Source organism: Lactuca saligna, chromosome 1 (genome assembly GCF_052625555.1).
Source record: "Lactuca saligna cultivar CGN05327 chromosome 1, ASM5262555v1, whole genome shotgun sequence".
NCBI lineage: Eukaryota > Viridiplantae > Streptophyta > Magnoliopsida > Asterales > Asteraceae > Lactuca > Lactuca saligna.
Genome location: NC_136417.1, coordinates 25,643,310 through 25,666,686, shown reverse-complemented (window position 1 = coordinate 25,666,686; position 23,377 = coordinate 25,643,310).

Genomic DNA, 23,377 nt, shown 5'->3' with positions numbered 1-23,377 from the left:
AAAATACGAATGTGTAGATATAAATATCGTAAAAATCCGAGATCGTATGAAGTTACGACGTTCAAAACACAAAACTTAAGCAACCAAACAGTTGAGGTCGCGGTGGTTATACACATAAGTAGTCCCGAATACCTTATTAATGATTGATTCACATAAAATGTCGTGAGAAAAAACTAACAAATTGTTCATAAGTACTGAATGTGTATAAAAACAATGATTTATTTTGCAACAAAAAAATATTAAAGATTAAATGTGCAAAAAAATATTAATGAAAATGTATACAAAGTGAGAAATATATTACCATATTAAGTCATTTGTTCCTGGTTTACATGAAGTAACAATCATAAGGACCGAATGTGTACAATTAAACAAGTTAAATGAGCAAATGTTGACGAAAAATCTCATTAACCAAATATATACAAATCAAAAAAATATATTACCCTTTTAAATTATTATCCCTAAAATTTATGTAGAATGATAAATAAGTTTGTCAAACGATATACAAACTATTTAATCACACTAAACTATCTAATTGCAACTTTAAAATACCAAATAACATTTAACGTTTTTTAGATTGTAGAGTAAATTACACGAATGGTCCCTATGGTTTGGGATAATTTGCACGTTTGGTTCCTAATTTACTTTTTTAACTCGGAAGGTCCCTACTGTTTGTTTTTGTTACGCGTTTGGTCCCTTCTATTTGTTTCTGTTATGCGCTTGGTCCCTGTTTTACCTAAAAAGACTATTATTTGAATATGGAAAAATGATGGGATAAGTAGGGTAAGGTGAGGGGAGTGGTGTTGAGAGTGTGTTTATTTAAATAAATTAAAAAATCAGGGGCAAAATAGTCTTTTTAGGTAAGATAGGGACCAAGCGTGTAACAAAAACAAACAATAGGGACCTTCCGAGTTAAAAAAATAAGTTAGGGACCAAACGTGCAAATTACCCTAAACCATAAGGACCATTCGTGTAATTTACTCTAGATTGTAAAATTAAATGTCCATATATATATATATATATATATATATATATATATATATATATATATATATATATATATATATATATATATATATATATATATATATATATATATATATATATATATATATAAAGATCATAATATTACTAAACCCGGTAAAATCTTATAAAAATATTTATGGTCTCCACTAAAAAACCATTTATTTATATATAATATGATTTATCATTATTGTTTTAATTATATGTTTGGGCTTTTTAACTGAGCAATGATAAAAATTGTATATTTCAATTAGTAATATTAACTTTAACAGAGTAAATTAGTAATTATGGTTTGTAGAAGAGAACTTATGTGAAAAGAATAATAAGTGATATATTTTATTAGTGATTTAATTAAAGGAGAACATATGTGAAAAGAATAATTGATGATGTATTTATCATTAATATAAACTGAATCAAAGTAGAATATAAAATTAAAGATATATCATACATTGGATTTTTTCAAGTTAACTATATATATATATATATATATATATATATATATATATATATATATATATATATATATATATATATATATATATATATATATATATATCATTTTTTTTTGATAAATGACATGTTTGGGCATGTCAATACTTAAGTTAAGTCGTAGTTACTTTTTTTCATCAATTGGGTTGGATAATTTGGTAAAGACATATGGAATGTATGATGGATAACCAAATAATCCATGTTCAAATTATAGCACTATTCAACCATGTTACCATAAAAGTTCGTTTACAGTGACTCCAAAGCATAAGACAACCTTATGTTTACAACGGTGATTAGTCAATACGTAAAAGATGACTATGAACCCTCGTTAAAGAAGTTTCATTTTGGGTCTTTTGGTATTGATTCATCTAGTATTTAAGATTGTAATTATTGACATTAGGTTTAATAAGATGGCTATGAACCCTCGTTAAAGAAGTTTCATTTCCAAAAAATTTCATGTTGGGTCTTTTGGTATTGATTCATCTAGTATTTAAGATTGTAATTATGGACATTAGGTTTAATAAGATGGCTATGAACCCTCGTTAAAGAAGATTCATTTCCAAAAAAATTTATGTTTGAGATTGTATACTTATTTTATGTTCTCAAATGTTTTCATTGGTTGATTATTTTTTGTTAGATAATGACAACCTCAAATATACGAGGCAACCTTTGAGCTCAAAGGCAATTCCAAATCTTACAATAGACACATTGAAGAAATCGAGAGCTTGATAAAAGAGTCTTGAGGAGATGTTTAGACCGATGTGTTTAATCAATGGTTGGATTTCTCGACCCATTGTGAAGACCTACTCAACATCGATCATATGTTCTAGACTCATTTCTAGCACCTATACTTGCACTCGGTTAGGAAGGATTTTGTATGTTGTTTAGTGCAATGGTTGTTTTATCGGCGTCTATTATTATTATTATTATTATTATTATTATTATTATTATTATTATTTTTATTTTGTTGATGTATGACTATTAGATCTTTTTTGTTTTGAAAAATGGAATTTAAATTATTTCCCATTAATTTAACGTCTTTGTTTTGTTTCTTTATGTGGCACCACTTTGCAAACACTATGCAAAACATCCTTGATCGTTTTCTCTCAGGTAACAATATTCACATAAAGAATTAGAACGACATATTGTCTTAGAGTATGTTTCTTCCTTGATGTCTCCTTTATAAGTGAGAAAAGGTTTAAAGTTTTATATAACAATCGTAACATTAATATAACCAATAACAATCTTTTGTATAAAAACTTATAAAAAAAGGTAAGAAGTGATATATTGGTATTGTTGCGGTATAGTTTTGTTAATTCTCTTTTACGTGTTCAAGTTGACACGCGGGCCATTCTTTGACCCAGCCATTTATTCTAGTTGCAACTCTTATTTGATATAGATTTACATACATTATCAGATATATTTTCTCTCTAGTCTCCTTCATATATTTAGATTAGGGTTTTATAGTTTGTGTTAGGGTTTGCTGTAACGTCATTAAGATAGGGCTAGATGATTAAAAAATAACAAAATAATTATTCTTCATGGCAAAAAAATAGGTGTTTTCAATAGACGATTATTTAGAGAAAATAATCTAAATAAAAGTCACAGTATTCGTAAAAACGAACTTGATAAAATAGGAAAATCCAAATCTGACTTTAAAAGGGGAAATTATGATTTTTTGAAAGTTTCAGGATAGTTGTTTTAGCACAGAAACCAAAATTCAAATCGGTCGATTGTGAGAAAAAATAATCTAAACGAGAGTTCAAGATCTCTTCAATACTAGTCCGTCGATATAAAGATAGTCGAGAACAGATGTCGTATGAAAGAGTTATGATTTTTACACGAACTTTGACAATTTAAGCCCATTAAAAATATAACTTTAAAAATAAGTGGAATATTAACATACGGAGTCTAAACGAAAGTTGTAGATCTCATCGATAGCGACGTGTGGATATTGTAACGCTTTGTTTCGAATTGTTTCCCATTTTGGGGATGGTGATCACAGATTGGGTATTAGCAGGCTTTAGACCCTTGAGGAATTGAGTTTCAGACTCGGTTGGGGTTGGATAATGTAATTTGGATGTTTCGGGGTATTCGGTTTGTGTTTTGGAGTCAAGGGCATTTTGGTAATTTGTTAGCATGGGATTTTATGGAAAGTGGATGTTCGTTCGGGATATCTTATGGTAAGTATTAGTGGATAATAGTGTAGATCTTCTCGATATCTTTTCATGGATATAAGGATGTTCGGAATCGAAGTTGTATCGAGAAAGTTATGGCCTTCGGAAGGAATTAGGGTTTAAGGGAAAACCTTAGTACGTGGGGCGTACCAAGGTGGTACGTGGGGAATACTGATGTGGGAGGGTTACGTCGTGCGTAATGGAGTGTACGCGTAGCGTACTTCGGAGTTAGGATCAGGGTGCGAAACCTCATACGCTGGGCGTACGAGGGTTAAAGGTGAAACCCTAATTTTAGCACTTGTACCCTATAAAAGCTTTATGATATCCCCTTTGCTTCATTTCTAAGTCCGAATCCACACTCCAAAACCCTAAATCGACTTTGTAGCCTCTTGTAGGTGTTCTTGAGTTATTGGGAGACTTTGATGCTTATTTTTACCCTTGGGAAGGAAAAAAGAGAAGCTTGAAGATGTTTTGCTTGGTGGAAAAGATTTGGATCCAGGATCATCACCTTGTGGGGAAGCCTTTTGAGGTATCAAGTTTGTAGCTTGATTTGTGTATGATTAGATCTCTTCATGGCTAGTTTTATGATTTTGATCTTCTTTTTGAGATTATGGATGAGTTAGCTTGTTTAAGGGTTCATCCTTTCAGATCTGAGTTTGTTTTGGTATCCTTGAGCATAAAGGTGCAAGCTTTATGTGTATTATGGAGTCATGCATGCATTAAGTCAACTATTAAGTTCATTTTTAAGCTTAAGTGCTTCTTCTAGCCATGTATGAATGTGAAGTTGGCAACTTTACGTGGTATTCCAGCACAAAGAGGTCATATACATGGTCCGGAAAGCTTTGTCTTAATGGATTTAGTGAAAATCATATTTGGGTTGAATAAGGTGAGTATGCGAGGCATACAAGCAGGTACGCACAACATACAAGCAGGTACGCACATCGTACAAGCCTCCAAGCGAGTATGTTGCGCGTACATGCATGTACGCCCCACGTACTCGGTCTGATGGGATTTGTGTGTTTGGGCTAGCTTTTTGGATTGGATTGCTTGGGGCTTTGTTGGGCCATCTGTAATCAAGTGTTTGGATTAGGAAAATGTTAGTGGGCCTTAGGGTAAAGATCATGTAAGGGTTTGGTCCCAATTTAGAAAATTGGGACATAAATAGGCTTCAGATGATTATTGCTTGGTGGGCCTTTATGATGAGGAGTTTGGGCCTTAGTCTTGGACTAAACTAGGTGAGGGGTAAAATGGTCTTTTTACCCCATATATGGATTATTGGTTTCAGTTTGGAACCCAATTGTTAATTGGGTGTTAATTATTTGATAACGCATGGATCTTAGCAGATCAGTAGTCAAAGAGTTATTCATGGGGTCAACTGTCAAGGTGAGTCTTCTCTTATATCCATGAGTCGAAGGCACCAATGCGGGCCCATTATTTGTTTTGTGGAATGCTAGTTGTCCCTGTGATACTTTCATGAAAGACCATAGGGGAGCCCATAACACTTGGATATCAGACAATGGGGGAGCCTATGGCATTCCAGGTAAAGACCATGGGGAGCTCATGGCACTCAAATTTTAGACCATAAGGGTGATGGGTTTTAGCCATAAGAACTTTCCTATGTGCGCATGCAAAACCCTAATGCTTGGATCTAGGCTTTCTAATAAACATGCTTTTGAATCCAAGACTTCTAATGGCTAATTAGGTTAAACAACAATATTGAAACAGATCTAGAATCATACCTTTGAATTCCTTGTTGATCTTGTTTGTCTTGGAGCTTCTAGAGTCACAATTGTCACTCCTCTAATGGCTTACAAACACCAATAGCAAGCAAGATGATTTAGGAGAGAGGAGAGGGGAGGAATTCGGCCAGAGGTTCCTTGCTTAAGGTTGTGTGTCGAATTCCCTCACCCATAGGGTCTATTTATACTTGTAGACTCCTTAAGGGTTTCACCCTAAACCCTAATTGGATAATCTTCTCTTAAGGCTATCCAAATCCATTCCATAGATAACCCTATGGACGATTTGAGCTATCCTAAAGCTCTTAGAATCCGTCCAAAGTATATCCTAATGGATTTACAGTCTAAAGTCTAACTATCAAACAATTGACAGTTTATACCCTCTTATTTAATTAATCTCTTTAAGTCACCAAATTAATACCAATTAATTTATGACTTATATTAATCAAATAGCCAAATATTATTCCTTATAATATTTACTCTCTCTTAATAAATCATCCTTCAAGTTGCTATGGTGAAGGCAACCCAAAAGGACCATGCACAACCGAATATAGTTATAGCCTTAGACACTATTCCAACAGTCTCCCACTTGGATAAGTCTAGTAACTATACAAGTACAATACGGTTTGCAATCGTAGCTCTCAAAGACGCTGTCAACTCTGATCTAATCAATCTTGTCCTTTAGATAAGGGATCGTACAGTCCTCTGTTAGATATCATGCTGACAATCCTATGGAATGGTTAGTCTAGCATTTAGATTTCTCGATCTCCGATTTATTTGACATAGAACTTAATCGAACACATCAATTCAGTTCTTACCGGGCCCGGCACATAAGTCAAATCAAATCATTGAGTGGCCAATATATCTCTTCTATCCTCTTAGGATAAAATTTACAGATAAACTTCGACTTATATGCATTTACTTATTCATTAACCAACTATACACAACAATGCGTTTTATAACATCAAGTTACTGATGCGTTTTCGCATTATCAATGCACAATCAATTAACAAATAATAAACCATATATCTAGGTTTTAAGACCATATGATATTATCGTCTTGCGATCACCTTTTATATCGTATTCCATAAGGTGATTCCAGCAAGCGCGGGGTTATTCCAATGCTCAAAACCAGTTCATAAGCACTCATGAATGTTGCAGCAACCCTTGCTATGTCTAACACCATTTAGACACTCTACACACCAATTCATGACAATCTTCATTCATATCTACTCCCAACATATGAACGATTGTGGACCATTTGAATAATTCGATTATTCCTAATAAACTCAATTATTCTGGAAGTCAAAACATGCAAAGTGAAACAATAGTTAAACAACTAACATGTGACAGTAACTTTACTCATAAATAACACTCCTTTATTTAATCATCAAATGTTAATTACATTTATCTATTATGCGTTTCTAATACTATCTAATCTATGCTAATATCATTCTTCAGCCCAATACTCCTAGCATGCTGCAAGTGCTTAACCCTACTCAGTCCCTTCGTAAGCGGATTTGTTGGGTTATCTTCTGATGATATCCTCTTCACTACGAGTTGTCCTTCATCTACACGATGTCTAATGAAGTGATATTTTCTGTCGATATGTCAAGATCTACCATGATCCCTCGGTTCCTTGGTCAAGGCAACCGCACCTTCGTTATCACAGAAAATCTCCATGGGCTCCTTTATGGCCGGCACAACTCCAAGATCACCGATGAAGTTCTTCAGCCATATTGCCTCCTTCGACGCTTCGCTCGCTGCGATGTACTCTGATTCGCACGTTGAATCAGCTACGGTTTCCTGCTTGGAACTTTTCCATGTCACTGCTCCTCCATTTAGGGTAAAGACCCAGCCCGACTGCGAACGGTAGTTGTCCCTGTCGGTCTGAAAGCTGGCGTCACTATACCCTCGCACCTTCAAGTCATCACTCCCTCCAAGGACTAAGAACCATTCTTTCGTCCTCCGAAGGTACTTAAGGATGTTCTTCACCGCAATCCAATGTGCTTTGCCAGGGTTCCCTTGATATCTGCTAACCATGTTCAAAGCGAAGGCTACATCAGGGCGAGTACAAGTCATAGCGTACATGATTGAGCCAACTGCGGAAGCGTATGGTACTCGGCTCATTTCTGCTATCTCAGCTTCGGTACTCGGACTTTGAGTCTTACTCAACTTGGCATTTCCTTGTATCGGTAGTTCTCCCTTCTTTGAGTTTTCCATACTAAAACGTTTTAGTACCTTCTCCAAGTAAGTATTCTGACTAAGTCCAATTAGTCTCTTACTTCTTTCTCTTACTATCCTTATTCCCAAAATGTAAGAAGCCTCTCCGAGGTCCTTCATAGCGAAGCACTTCCCGAGCCAGGACTTAACCTCCTGCAGAGTCGGGATGTCGTTTCCTATGAGTAATATGTCATCGACATATAGAACGAGGAAGCTTACTATACTCCCACTGGCTTTGACATATACACAAGATTCGTCTTCGCTTCGTACAAATCCAAACTCTTTGACTTTCTCATCGAAGCAAAGATTCCATCTGCGAGACGCTTGCTTAAGTCCATAAATGGACTTCTCAAGCTTACACACTCTATTCGGATGCTTCGGATCCACAAACCCCTCTGGCTGAGCCATGTAAACATCCTCAGCCAACTTTCCGTTAAGGAAAGCGGTCTTGACATCCATTTGCCAAATCTCATAATCATGAAATGCGGCAATTGCTAGCATCACTCTAATAGATTTAATCTTCACAACTGGTGAGAAGGTCTCATCATAGTCAACTCCATGAGTTTGAGTAAAGCCCTTCGCAACCAATCGCGCTTTATATGTGTGTACGTTCCCATCCACGTCGGTCTTCTTCTTGAAGATCCACTTGCACCCTACGGTCTTACGTTCGGGCACGTAATCAACCAAATTCCAAACTTGGTTATCGTACATGGATTGGATCTCGCTATCCATCGCCTCTTTCCATTTCGCAGACTCCGGGCCTGCCATGGCTTCCTTATAGCTATTAGGTTCATCAAGATTTACTAGTGTACCATCACTAATATACGTGTCCCCTTCGGTGGTAATATGAAAACCATAAAACTGGGGTTGAACTCTAACTCTATCGGAACGTCTAAGAGGTAAGGATTCGTCAATCGGTTCAACCGGAGTTTCCTCATCGGGTTGAATGCCAGCGGTAGAGGTTCCTTCATCTATCGATTCTTGAATCTCTTCAAGTTCGATTTGCCTCCCACTGTCTCCTTGGCTTATGAGTTCTCGCTCTCGGAAAACTCCTCTCCTCGCAACAAAGATAACATTATCTTTCAGTCTGTAGAAGAGATATCCAAAGGAAGTTTGCGGGTAGCCGATGAAAATACATCGCTCACTTCGAGGTTCAAGCTTGTCGTGAGTATCTCGTCTTACGAAAGCCTCGCAACCCCAAACCTTGATATGTGCCAACGAGGGAGCTTTCCCCGTCCACATCTCGTGAGGTGTTTTGGCAACCTTCTTAGTAGGGACTCGGTTAAGGATGTGGGCGGCAGTCTCTAAGGCATACCCCCAAAAGAAGATAGGTAGTGAAGCACGACTCATCATAGAGCGAACCATATCCAATAAGGTTCGATTACGCCTTTCTGCCACACCATTCAACTGCGGTGTCCTAGGAGGCGTCAATTGCGAAACTATTCCACACTCCTTGAGATAATCGTGGAATTCAAGACTTAGGTACTCTCCTCCTCGATCGGATCGAAGCATCTTGATTTTCCTGCCCAATTGATTCTCCACTTCATTCTTGAACTCTTTGAACTTTTCAAAGGTTTCTGACTTTTGCTTGATTAAATAGATATACCCATATCTACTATAATCATCGATAAAAGTCACATAGAAGCGGTTCCCATCCTTCATGGTTGATCTAAAGGGTCCACATACATCGGTATGTATTAGGTCCAATAGCCCCTCACCCCTTTCATAAGTACTCGTGAAGGGTGACTTAGTCATCTTTCCAAGTAAACAAGACTCGCATGTGTCATCTTCCCTAAGGTTGAATGACTCCAACACTCCATCCTTTTGGAGTTGGGCTATGCGTTTCTTATTGACATGTCCAAGACGACAATGCCACAAGGATGCTTTATCCATACTAGTGGAAGAATCAATATTCAAAACATCATTTCCTAAGTTATCAACAATCATAACAGTTTCATATATTCCATTACATGGTATAGCTTCAAAGTAAAAGACACCATTTAGATAAGCCAAAATAGAACCATTCTCATTATTAAAAGAAAATCTAAATCCTTGTCTATATAAACCATGAAATGAAATGATGTTTCTAGCCATTTCTGGCGAATAGCAACAATTGTTCAAATCCAAAACTAAACTATTCTTAAGCACTAAAGAATACACTCCAATCTTGGTCACGGGCGACGATCTTATGTTCCCCATGATTAGGTTGATCCTTCCTTGCTCCACATCCCTACTTCTTTTTAGTCCCTGCACATTAGAACAAATGTGATAACCGCAACCGGTATCAAGAACCCAAGAAATAGCATGATTAGAATCGTTAGATTTGATTGTGTATATACCTGCGAAAGATGGCTTGATCTTTCCTTCCTTGATGGCTTGCAGGTAATCCGGGCAGCTTCTCTTCCAATGTCCTATCTTGTGACAGTGGTGGCACTCTGCCTCCTTCGGGTTAGAGCAGGGCTTAGAGGGATCAACTTTGGTCCCACTAGAAGAGGAACCATCTCGGGCTTTCACCTTGCGATAGTTGTTCGAAGAAGCTTTCCTCTTCTTTCCCTTCCCTTGACCAATAGCAAAGACAGGAGCAGCGGATGGATTGGGAGTTGGTGCAACGGACTTGTCCTTGAAATTGCTCTCAGCAACCCTCAAGAGACCTTGGAGTTTACTTAGGGTGACCTCCTCTTTGTTCATGTGGTAGGTCATCCTAAATTGATTGTACATCGGAGGCAAAGAGTGAAGCACCATGTCGATCGCCAAGTCTTCGCCGAAGTCAACATTTAACTTGCGAAGGCGGTCGACATACCTTTGCATCTTTTGCAAGTGCACGGTAAGAGATTCTCCATGACCCATCTTAGCGGAAATCATGTTAGTGAAAGTCTCGCGTTTTGGTGGTACCTCTCCAACAAGTCTTGATGCATCTCGTATGGATACATGTCCTCGTAGGACTTTTGGAATTCGGAGTTCATGGTGGCGATCATGATGCAATGTACCTTCGTTGCATCTCGCTCATGAGTTTCAAAGGCGGTGATTTCGGCGGGAGTAGCAACTTCGGGGTTGATTTTCTCGAGCTTCTCATCGAGGACATACTCTTTATCCTCATAGCGAGCAATGGTGCGAATGTATCTTATCCATTCGCTAAAGTTCGTTCCATCGAAGGTGACCTTTTGGCAAAGGCTCATCAACGTGAAAGAACTAGCAGCAGCGTTGTTTGCGTTTGACATCTATAGAAAGGACAAAGATAGATTAGAACAAGAATCCCTAATTATCACCCAATAAGAAAAATTAGGGCTAGGATCCAACAATAACATTTACATACTAGAAAAGGGATGTCGTAATCCAATATGCAAATAAATTGAAGGTAAGTGAATGACGATTCACTAATTCTCCATTACAAAACTTAAACTATTAGTCCTAAGTGTTTTTGAGAATTCCTAGATTCGGATGAGATTCATTGAACTATTCAATGGCATGTTTAAATCTCGATATGCCCCTCTTGTTTGTGACTGGGATGTCGAGGATCACAAAGCGGGTGTGAATTACCATGCAAATTCACATGGTGCCTTCATTGTAACGATCACCTATTCGATGTGCCGGTAAACCACACACGCTCCATCGAACTATGATGAACAATGAATCACCCTTTGCCACCTTCGCTTAGAACCAATTAGTGTGCCGGTAAACCACACACGCTCCACTAACATCTTAGCAAGGTGCAAAGTGTAATTTCATGGGATTGCATCAATTCACTTTTCCTAAAGTAACTAAGATTGGGAAATTTAAAAAATTTTAGTTACTTCGTATTTCTTATTATACTTTTAATGAGAGGATGAGGTTGCCCTATCCTACCCGTTCGGCTAACGACCCTCCACTAATCAAGTAAGCAGTGGGTGTGAGTGTACACCCATTAAGCGCCATTTTATAGGCCGCAGCCTTATACCCACCTTATAGATCGGCTTCGTGAATGAGGCCTACTAGCGGTAAGACTAGCATTTAGTTATACATATATATATTATTCTAGTAATATCATATAAGTATAGGGTTGCATTTTAAACTTTTCAAAATCTAGGATTTGAAATTTAAGTTGTCTAAATTAAAACTTTTAATCACAAATATAAATTTCAAAACTTTAGGGTAGGTTTTAAACACTTAAAAACATAGAGGATCAAATAACAAATAATTCCAATTAACAATTAATATTCTAATTATCTTTATTTGATTTATCTTGATTTCTTTGAAGATAATTACCAAAATAATTAATCATTATCATATAAGGGAATTAAATATTTTATTAGATGATAAATATCTTTAATTAGATCAAGATAATAGTCATATTTATCAAAAAATCGGATTTATATTGATCTAATATGATTAAGGTAAGTTTCCATAAGATAATTATGAAAAAATCCCGAATCTGGCCATTCCTGACGCCTGGACTCGCCGAGTCACAAGGGGACTCGCCGAGTCAGGCCTACTCGACGAGTCAGTGACTCAAAACCCAAAAAATCGAATTTTGCAGGTTTGTTTCAGTTAATCAAGCAACAATTTAAAGAAAACCAAGCTAGGCTCTGATACCACTGATGGGTTTTAGCCATAAGAACTTTCCTATGTGCGCATGCAAAACCCTAATGCTTGGATCTAGGCTTTCTAATAAACATGCTTTTGAATCCAAGACTTCTAATGGCTAATTAGGTTAAACAACAATATTGAAATAGATCTAGAATCATACCTTTGAATTCCTTGTTGATCTTGTTTGTCTTGGAGCTTCTAGAGTCACAATTGTCACTCCTCTAATGGCTTACAAACACCAATAGCAAGCAAGATGATTTAGGAGAGAGGAAAGGGGAGGAATTCGGCCAGAGGTTCCTTGCTTAAGGTTGTGTGTCGAATTCCCTCACCCATAGGGTCTATTTATACTTGTAGACTCCTTAAGGGTTTCACCCTAAACCCTAATTGGATAATCTTCTCTTAAGGCTATCCAAATCCATTCCATAGATAACCCTATGGACGATTTGAGCTATCCTAAAGCTCTTAGAATCCGTCCAAAGTATATCCTAATGGATTTACAGTCTAAAGTCTAACTATCAAACAATTGACAGTTTATACCCTCTTATTTAATTAATCTCTTTAAGTCACCAAATTAATACCAATTAATTTATGACTTATATTAATCAAATAGCCAAATATTATTCCTTATAATATTTACTCTCTCTTAATAAATCATCCTTCAAGTTGCTATGGTGAAGGCAACCCAAAAGGACCATGCACAACCGAATATAGTTATAGCTTTAGACACTATTCCAACAAAGGGAAGCCTATGGCATTCTAAGTATGTTATGCTTGGGTTGAAATATACCCCAAGACGGGGCCCACTGTGATATATTTGGCAACTATATGTATGGCACATGATATTCCGTGGTTGTATGTATTGTGATATTTTGGGGAACTCACTAAGCTTTGTTCTTATGGTTTTCAGTTTATGCTTCAGCTACTCCATTTTTCAAATGGAACGGTTCTGGATGATTGCAGTGCATACAATCGTATATTTCCACAATTCGTGATTTTGGATTTCACTTTGATAATTGTTTTACTCTGGAATACTTTTAAATGTTTGAATAACGATAAATGAATGTTTGAATATATATTAAAAATGAGAATTTTACCCTATGATTTTCGGGGTGTTACAAATATAAATAATGTTAAAAACGGAGTTTATATGAAGAAGTGTGACATCTCCAAATTTCTCGGACAGAAAAGACCGATTTAGTTTATGTTTTTAAAATGAAATCAGAGTAATCTTCCAAAAGATGTTGCGGAATTTGTTCCCAAAATAAAATATAATATAAATTTATCAAAACATTTCTTAAAGAAATATATTTTCATTGTATAACAAAAACCTTGGGATGTCGTGTTGTGATACAGACCAAAAACATAAACAGTACATTATAATCCTCACAACAGTTATTTACAACTACTGACCTATAATCCAAAAATCCCTCATCATCATCCAATTATGCTTTGGATCTACTACCTGTAATACAGAAAGTTGAGTGGATCAGACTTAGGAGCATGGTGAGCATATAGTGTTTTCAACCCACAAATAAATAAATATTTTAATTTTTATTAACCAACAATAAATTTATTAATTTCATCACCCAAAAATAAATTTATCAATCCAAAATAAATTTATTAATTTTATCAACCAACAATAACCCTGATTACCCATTCCCATTATCCCCATTTTACGTCCCTAAACACTTATCACAAGGGACCTAGTATAAGGATTTTCATCGGGGCGACAAGACTGCTTTAGGGGATTCCTCGGCAATTTATATCAAATAAGGTAACCATGTGAGGGATGGAGTATATCATTGAACACTAAGTTCACAAACACCTACAGGTTGCGAGTCTGCTAGCGTTCCACTAGACTGTCTAGAAAAGTTTGTGTTCGTCATCTATACCCCGTTAGATGACTGAAACAACAACAATATCGAGACCTCTCATCATTTTAACACACATCAACTATTTCATCTACCCATATTATACCCAACATATTTGTAGATAAAAATACATATACATTTTAAACCATTTTAAAACATGTATAAAACATCCATTCAACACCCATCTCAAATAGACAAATAATAAATATACACATATCACGTATTTTATAGAAAATACTTCATATCTATGTGTAAGATGAAAGTGACTACACACTCACTTGATAAGACCATAATTTGGCAGCACCTCGTCTCTTAAAATAATCTTTTCTTTTGAAATCGGGATGTTTTCTAGAAAACGGGGCTTCACGTGGGCAGAGTTTTGACTTGAAAACTCTTTTTCTTAGGGACTTCGGAACTTGCTTCAGGTGTCGGGGATGTTTCCCAGGCTTCGGGGGGTGTTAGGGAAATTTTAGAGAGAGTAGGGGTGAAAATAGTAAATTTTCTAAACAAAATCCGTAAGCCCTCCATTTCTATTTATAGGGGTTGAATACTCGAGTTACACTGGGCGTAACTCTAGAGTATGCGGGGCGTACTGCCTCTTCAATGAGTACGTTGGGCGTACATCCTTAATAGCCACTACGATGGGCCATTAAAAAATCATAACTTCATCATCCGATGTTCGTTTTTGTTTGTCTTTTTACCGTTGAACTACAATCAACAAGATCTTCGATTCTCGTTTATGTTGTTTCGGCTAAATATCACTCGATCTAAAATTCGAGTTTCAGAATGTATACTGCTATGCCAAATTTTAGAAAATTCATAACTTCCTCATACGAAGTCAGATTTGGACAATCTTTTTATGCACACTCTCGGTTTAACGAATATTACGACTTTCATTTAGATCGCTAAGGCTAAAAAACACTTTATCGTAAATTCACTTTTTACATCACACGACGTTGTGTCGGTTCTGTCGTGAAACAACGACATGTCATAACTTCTTTGTTATAACTCGGATTTCAGTATTCATTATATCTTTGGAATCCTTTCTTCAAACACTACAACTTTCTTCATAGATATCAGGTTTACCAAACGTTTGTTTTCGACACTTATTTTTATTTATTATTAAATCATAATAATTAAGCAATAAACACATAATAATCAAAAAATACATCTTTATTATTTCAAAATAAGTTACAAAGGTTGACCTAGACTATTCAATCATTATTAGTGTCTAACCTAGAAACACAGATTACAATTCTCTCCCCCTTAAGATGATTCCGTCCTCGGAATCATACATCAACAAACAAATGCGGGTAGCGACTCATCATGTCACTCTCCGTTTCCCAGGTGAGATTTGGCCCATTCGCATGTTTCCATCGCACAAGAACTAATTCGACATATTGCGTCACAACTTCTTAGTCTTACGGTCAACGATTGCCTTTGGTTCTTCGATTAACCTTTTACTTTCATAGATCAAGGATAAGAAACAAGAAGTGAAATACATGAATGATATTCCCGAGGTCTGCAACTTTCCCGATGTATTCTCAGAAGACCTTCCGGGAATCCCACTGGTTCGAGTTAAGAATCGACCTAATTACGGGAGCCACTCCCATAACCAAGTCCCCATGCCGTCTAGCACCTGTTAAAATGCAAGAACTGTCCAACCAACTAATCAAACTGCTGAGCAAAGGATACATCCGACCGAGCTTCTCAGCTTGGGGAGCACCGATCTTATTCGTGAAAAAGAAGGACGAATCTTTCCGTATGTGCATAGATTATCGTGTGTAACCCCCGTGTTTCTGGGCCAAAGCATAAATAATGATGTAATAGTCTAGGTCAACATTTGTAACTCGTTTTAAAGTAAAGAGGAATTATGTGAATATTATGTGAATTTTGTGCTTATTTACTTAATTATTATGATTTAATGAAATAAGAAGAAAAATAAGTGTCAAAAAAATAAATGTTAGATAAACCCGGTATCTATGAAGAAAGTTGTAGTGGTTGAAACAAGGATTCCGGAGATATAAAGAATACCGAAATCCGAGTTATAACGAAGAAGTTATGACACGTTGAAGTTTCACGACGGAACCGGCACAACGATATGTGACGTAAAAATTGAATTTATGATAAAGTGCTTTTTAGCCTTAGCAATCTAAATGAAAGTCGTAGTATTCGTTAAACCGAGAGCGTGTATAAAAAGAATGTTCAAATCTGACTTCGTATGAAGAAGTTAAGAATTTTCTAAGATTTTGTATAGCAATATGCAGTCCGAAACTCGAATTTTAGATCGAGTGATTTTTAGCCGAAACAATCTAAATGAGAATCTAAGATTTTGTTGATTTTAGTTTAACGGTAAAAAGATAGACGAAAACAGACGTCGGATGAAGAAATTATGAATTTTCAATGAAGTTTTTCTGTCCCGGCCTATTAAAAATATAATTTTAAAAATAAATTCAAAATTAGCCAATGGAGTCTAAATGAAAATTGTAGAGCATAGTCTCACCTACGCGTGACTATAAAGAACGTCAAGAAACAGAGTTCATATGAAAAAGTTACGAATTTTTGATGCTTGGAAATTGGGAGTACGTCCAGTGTACCAAAGGAGTACGCCCAACATACTCATGCTCACGGTCCATAATTGACCACGTGGCCTACTCTACTGCATGAGAGACATGTGTTCGTAGGTTTGACACATCTGGTACAATCCCTTAGTACGCCCCGCGTACTTGATGTATGCCCAACATACTGGTTAAAGAGGGAGTACGCCCAGCGTACTCTAAAGTTACGCCCAACGTAACTTGAGTATTCAGCCCCTATAAATAGCGGACGATGCCAGCCGAATTGGTGTTACTATTTTCTCCTTTGTCCCTTATACTTTCTCCTATATTGCAACAATTACCCCCAAGCCTATTATATCATCCTAGCATCGTAAGCAAGCCCCAGAGAGCCCGAAGATCCCGAGAAAAATAGTTTTTGAGCCGAAACTCTACCCATGTGAAGCCCGATTTTTGAGAAAACATCCTGGTTTCATCAGAAAATATTATTTTAAGAGACGAGGTGTTGTCCAATTATCGTCTTATCATGTGAGTTTGTAGTCACTTTCATCTTACACAAAGATATGAAGTATTTTCAATGAAATACATGCTATGTGTATATTTATTGTTTGTCTATTTGAGATGGGTGTTGAATGAATGTTTTATATAGATTTTAAAATGATTTAAACTGTATATGTATTTTTATCTACAAATATGTTGGGTATAACATGGGTAGATGAAATAGTTAATGTGTGTTAAAATGATAAGAGGCATCGATATTGTTATTGTTTCAGTCATCTAAAGGAGTATAAATGACGACCACATACTTTTCTAGACAGGTCTGTGGAACGCTAGTAGGCTCGCAACCTGTAGGTATTTGTGAACTTCGTGTTCAGTGGTATGCTCCATCCCCCACATGGTTTCCTTATTTGACATAAATCGGTGAGGAATCCCCTAAAGCAGTGTTATCACCCCGATGATAATCCTTAGACTAGGTCCCTTGTGATAGGTGTTTAGGACGTAAACTGAGGATAATGAGAATGGGTAATCAGGGTTATTGTTGGTTGATAAAATTAGTAAATTTATTTTGGATTGATAAATTTATTGTTGGGTGATGAAATTAATAAATTTATTTATTTGTGGGTCGAAAACCCTATATGTTCACCAGGCTCCCAAGCCTGACCCATTCAGTTTTCTGTATTATAGGTAGTGGACCCCGAGCGTAGTTTGGAGGTTGAAGAGTGATTTTTGAATTATAAGCCAGTAGTTGTAAATATATATTGTAAGCCTTATAATTTACTGTTTATGCTTTTGGTCTGTATCGGAACATGACATCCCGAGGTTTTTGTTATATAATGAAAATATATTTCTTTAAGAAATGTTTTGATAAATTTTTATTATGTTTTTTTTTGGAACAAATTCCGCAACATCTTTTGGAAAATTACTCTGATTTATTTTAAAAGCATAAACTAAATCGGTCTTTTCTGGTCGAGAAAAATGGGGATGTCACATCGAGAACTGAACAAGCTCATTATCAAGAACCGTTATCCCCTAACTCTAATCGATGACTTATTTAAATAACTTCTAGGATCGAGCTACTTTTTGAAGATTGATCTAAGGTCGGGGTATCACCAGCTGCGGATTTAGGAGGAAGATGTCCCTAAGACAACATTCAGAACTCGCTACGGTCACAACGAGTTTGTAGTGATGCCCTTCGGTCTCACCAACGAGCCAATGGTATACATGGATTTAATGAATCGTGTGTGTCGGCCATACCTAGATAAATTCGTGATAGTATTCATCGATGACATACTAGTTTATTCACGCAGCGAGGAGGAACACCGTCAGCATCTACGGCAAGTCTTGGAGACATTAAGGGTCGAAAAGCTATATTCTAAATTCTTGAAATGCGAATTTTGGATCCGAAAGGTAGACTTCTTGGGGTACGTAGTCAGCGAAGAAGGGATACACATGGACCCTTCTAAGGTCAAGGCGATTGCAAAATGGGCAACACTAAGAACACCGACGGAGATACCCCAATTCTTGGGCCTTGCTGGCTACTACCGAAGATTCATACAAAGCTTCTCTCATATCTCAAACCTGCTCACAACCTTAACACAGAAGGGAATAACTTTCAGCTGCATAAATAAACAAGAAGCCACCTTCCAAATGCTTAAACAAGCCCTGTGCGATGCTCCAATCTTGTCCCTCCCAGAAGGGACCGAATACTTTGTAGTATACTATAATGCATCTAAGCAGGTCCTAGGATGTGTGCTCATGTAATGAGGTAAGGTCATCGTCTATGCCTCAAGACAACTCAAAGATCATGAGGTCAATTACACCACGCACAACCTCGAACTAGGAGCAGTAGTGTTTACCCTAAAGATCTGGAAACACTACCTATACGACACTAAGTGCACCATCTTCACAGATCATAAGAGCCTACAACACATCCTCAATCAAAATGAGTTAAACATGAGACAATAATGACGGGTTGAGCTACTAAATGGCTATGAGTGTGAAATCCGTTATCACCCGGGCAAAGCCAACATAATAGCAGACACCCTAAGTCGGAAGGAATACTTGGTCCGCCAAGTAAAATCGTTAACTATGATCATCCATTCCCACCTTTCCACACGAATCAAGGAGGCGCAACAAGAGGTATTAAAACACGAGAACATCGTAGGGGAGGCCTTGCGGGGAATGGATAAAAATTTTAAGTTAAGGATGACAGAGCTTACTATCTCATGAATCGCATCTGGATACCGAAGTTTGGCGGGTACAAAGACGTTGTCATGAATGAGGCTCACAAGACAAAATACTCTGTTCGTCCTGGTTTAGACAAGATGTATTGGACCTCAAGAAACTTTATTGGTGGTTGAACATGAAAGCAAAGATCGCTACCTATGTGGGCAAGTGCCTAACTTGCGTCAAAGTCAAGGTAGAATATCAAAAGCCCTCGAGTTTGCTCTAGCAACCGGACATACCCGAGTGGAATTAGGAGCGGATAACCATGTACTTCATAACCAAGCTACTCAAGATAACGGGTGGACTTGAAACAATCTGGGTGATCGTTGACAAATTAACCAAATCAGCATACTTCCTACCAATAAAGGAGACCAACAAGATGGAGAAGTTAACTAGTACGTATGTTAGAGAAATCGTGTGACTACATGGGGTGCCAATATCTATCATCTTCAACAAAGATAGTTGGTTCATCTTACGGTTCTGGCAGTCACTAGAAAATTCCTTGGGAACCAAACTCGACATGAGTGCAACTTACCACCCTCAAACAAACGGTCAAAGTGAAAGGACTATTCAGATGATGGAAGACATGCTGAGATCATGTGTGATAGACTTTAGTAAGGACTGGGATACCCACCTACCCTTCGCCGAATTCTCATACAATAACAGCTATCACACTAGCATCAAGGTTGTGCTATTCGAAGCCCTCTACGGACGTAAGTGCAGATCGCCTATATGCTGGGCTGAGGTGAGCGACACACAACTAGCAAGGGGGAAAGTATCTAATAGCACTCTCATTGGCCCGGAGATCATAAGGGAAACTATGGAGAAGTTCATTCAGATCCGCAAACGATTAAAGCCATCCCGAGATCCCCAAAAAAGTTATGCAGATAAGTGACGAAAACCCTTAGAGTTCCAGGTTGGTGACCACGTACTAATGAAGGTATCTCCCTGAAAGGGAATGATATGTTTTGGAAGACGTGGGAATCTAAATCCAAGGTACATCGGGCCATTCAAAATCCTTGCTAGAATCGGCCTGATGGCTTACAAGTTACGTATACCACAAGAACTCAACAATGTACATTCCGTCTTCCACGTGTCCAACCTAAAGAAGTGTCTGTCCGATGAAACACTTGTACTCCCACTTGACGAGATCGAGAAAAATGAGAACGTACACTTCGTAGAGGAACCTATGGAAATAAATGACATGGAGATCAAGAGAATGAAACAAATTCGTATACCAATAGTGAAGGTCCGCTGGAACGCCAAGCTAGGGCCTAAATTCACTTGGGTGCGAGAAGACTAGATGAAACAAAAGTACCTACAACTTTTCCTATAGTTGCAAGGAGCCATCTAAGATGCTAATTTTGGGACGAAATTCCCACTAACGGGGGGATGATGTGACAAATGGAAAATTTTGGAACAAGCAAGAGTTAAATTATAACATTGTATAAGTGAATTCACAACGCATTCTATAGCAATAAAATTTTGAAGGCCAAAGGGGCATTATTTGTATAAGTATATATATATATATATATATATATATATATATATATATATATATATATATATATATATATATATATATATGCATACTTTGAAAATCATGTTTGTAGTAAACACTAAGAGGTCAAGCAAAGCTAGATAGCTGGAACGTAAATCATGAATTTAAAAACATTGCTTTATAGTTTTTGGCCTAGTACCCACCTACCTTGAGATATCGGTTGTGAGGAGGCCGAAATCACCAACCTACAACACCCCTAGGCTGAAAACCCCTAAGATCCAAACCACTAAGACCGAAAACACCTTTGTGGGGGAGTTAGGACCGAAATCACAAAGGGTGCAAGGTAATTTCGATCATACCTTGGCCGAAATCACCACATTGATTCATTCCTAAAGTGATATCGGTGGTAATAAAGAGAAAAGAGGAGTTTGACTTTAGGACTTGATGTATTCACCCATTTCCCATGCAAAATTTGGTAGTATCCCAAGCAAAAGTACCTACAACTTTTCCTATAGTTGCAAGAAGACTAGATGAAACAAAAGTACCTACAACTTTTCCTATAGTTGCAAGGAGCCATCCAAGATGCTAATTTTGGGACGAAATTCCCACTAACGGGGGGATGATGTGACAAATGGAAAATTTTGTAACAAGCAAGAGTTAAATTATAACATTGTATAAGTGAATTCACAACGCATTCTATAGCAATAAAATTTTGAAGGCCAAAGGGGCATTATTTGTATAAGTATATATATATATATATATATATATATATATATATATATATATATATATATATATATATATATGCATACTTTGAAAATCATGTTTGTAGTAAACACTAAGAGGTCAAGCAAAGCTAGATAGCTGGAACGTAAATCATGAATTTAAAAACATTGCTTTATAGTTTTTGGCCTAGTACCCACCCACCTTGAGATATCGGTTGTGAGGAGGCCGAAATCACCAACCTACAACACCCCTAGGCTGAAAAACCCCTAAGATCCAAACCACTAAGACCGAAAACACATTTGTGGGGGAGTTAGGACCGAAATCACAAAGGGTGCAAGGTAATTTCGATCATACCTTGGCCGAAATCACCACATTGATTCATTCCTAAAGTGATATCGGTGGTAATAAAGAGAAAATAGGAGTTTGACTTTAGGACTTGATGTATTCACCCATTTCCCATGCAAAATTTGGCAGTATCCCAAGCAAACCTCCAATAAATAAATATATATTATCCAACAGGTAACTATGCAAAAGTTATATCACTTATCCTTATTATAATGAACGATATCACCCCTAAATCATCCACCATTTCCCTTTACAACTTCCAGTTAACTCCAAACTCTCTAAAAAAGAAAGCCAAAATCTTCCAAGTTCAAAATTCTTCAAGTGTGTTCTTAGATTTTGGTAAGTATTCCTTCAAAATCTAGTGTATTTATACACTTTTATGTTAGTTTCATTATATTTACACAAATATAATTATGTGTTAAAACTCTTAGGGTAATATCATCTTCAAAGAGTTCGTTAACCTATTCAAGTGTTTAGGCTTGGAAATCTTCACACCATCTTCTCAAACAACCCACAAATCCACTTAAGGTGAGTTCATACCCCCATATTTTCGAGTTTTTCATGTTTTAGGTGGGGGGGGGGGGGGGGGGGGGAATACAAGTCAAAATTTATTTATCATATAAATACTTGCTTGTTTCATCTTTATGTTGAAGTATAATCCATTATTTGCATAAGATGCGATTATTACTAGCACAAAACATAACTGCCTCAACCCAACACAATATGTCTACATATGAAACAAATAAACATAAACACATAGCCAACAAATACAGATAATCATACGGGTTTATAAACAACTACAAACTAGCATAACACTATCCTAACCAAGATAAATAAATCTAGTGGGCCGACATTGGTGCCTTCAACCTATGGGTACAATGAGGAAAACTCACTTCTCAGTCTGAATGTAGTCTAAATAAGTCCCTACTCCGACAACTGGCTCTATCTGACTCCTAAATATAAAAAGATTTTCCTATTCTAAATTGATAACAATTTTCCCAAAATACCTTTGGTCAAAACTGGACAAAATCAACAACTCTACCGAGTCAACTAAGGCCTTGTACGCGGGGCGTACTTGTGGTCCGAGGCATCGAGGCTCAACCTGTGTAAGTGCAGCGTACCATTTGGTATGCCTATCGTACGTAACACTTTTCCATCTTAACCACTGAACAACTTAATATTTCGACTTTTTACGTCCAAATGCAAATCCAAGGACAAAATATCACTGGGAGTTATAAAGTTTCAAACTTTATGACTTTGCATGCCCATTAAGTGCTTAATACAAACAATCCTAACATCTTAACACCTAGAGACCTTCTAGAGCATGCATGGGGAAGAACTAAGCATCGAGATCTCATTTTTATGACTCAAGACCCCTCATTGGGTCTGAAAGGATGACTTAGTAGATCAAGAGCATGCCATGCTCAAGAATCACAAAGGTTGA